The sequence below is a fragment of the Anneissia japonica genome, unplaced genomic scaffold, assembly GCF_011630105.1.
Source record: "Anneissia japonica isolate Jap-2015-1 unplaced genomic scaffold, ASM1163010v1 scaffold1863_len523710_cov156, whole genome shotgun sequence".
In the NCBI taxonomy this organism is placed as follows: Eukaryota; Metazoa; Echinodermata; class Crinoidea; order Comatulida; family Comatulidae; genus Anneissia; species Anneissia japonica.
In genome coordinates, this window is record NW_022714601.1 from 162,360 (window position 1) to 163,624 (window position 1,265).

Genomic DNA, 1,265 nt, shown 5'->3' on the forward strand with positions numbered 1-1,265 from the left:
AAAACCCATATATTGATAAATATAGGATTTGCGTGGCAGCAATTTTGAAATTCAAGATGGCCGCCAGAATGACCTCGAATGAAATATTGTAGTTCATTGCAAAGATTTTGAATTCTGAGAGTCTGGGTATGGTTCTAATGTAAAATATGACAATTATGTAATTTTTAAGATACCATACAATATTTGACCTTGAATGACATTAAATGACCTTAAATTACCTATTTGTGGCAATCTGACCAGGTCAAAAATGGTATGATTGTATTCCTCGACCATATAAAAATAGTTTCCGACCATTAGAATTATAATTCCAAGTGGTTTAAAAGTGGATATAGATAAACATAGGTTTTATTAGGCGGCCATTTTGAAATCCAAGATGGCCGCCATAATGACCTCGGATGAGGTGGTTCCTACTAAAAATTGAATGCTATGACCATAAGGAGCATGTAAAAAAAAATTGGTGCTTTTGTCCGGAACGTCCACATCCATCTGCTAAGCTGCCGGACTACTTACTGTTTTAGCTTTAATTGTGACTGTGTGGTACATACCAGCGAGACGAATGGCCGAGCGGTTAATGCTGGGGCGCAGCAACCTAGGCCTACAACCCTAATATCGGCGCTGTTCTGGCACGCTCACCTATGGTTCTGGAGGTGGAACACGTCTTCCCGGATAAGGACTATACACCGTAGGCCCAGTGTACACAATTGGCTCATGTGCACATTAGAAAACCCAGTACATCTTTCGAGATGAGTAGGGGATACCCCGGTGTACTGGTTCAAACATCTCCTGTTGTCTTGTAATGAGATTGCCACTTTGAAGAGTCATTTAGTTCCGCGAAGTTCCGGAAACTATGGTCCGCGGCCCAAATGTGGGCCCGGAAACATTTTTGGAGGGCCGCGAAGCCGTCTAGAAATTAAAAAAAAACAGTTTTTAATAAAGCCGCTTTATTGTTACAGCGAATGCGTCGATTCCACAAGCTGCTAAAGTGCAAAATATTGTATATACATTGAGGCTTCATGCAACAGCGGCGGAACGTTTTTGAAAGTGGGGGGAGGGGCATTTAATAAGGTCGAGTATGCGAGCGAAGTGAGCATCTAGGCTGGGGGCCAGGGGGCCACCAAGGGCCCCCGGTGGGGGTCCAGAGGGCGAAGCCTCCTGGAAGCTACGGATATTTTACGAAGTTTGGTGAATTTTATAAGTTATTTTATAGGCATCAAGCTACTGTAATATGATTTCATATTTGTTGTAATTTCCAGTGGCGGATCCAG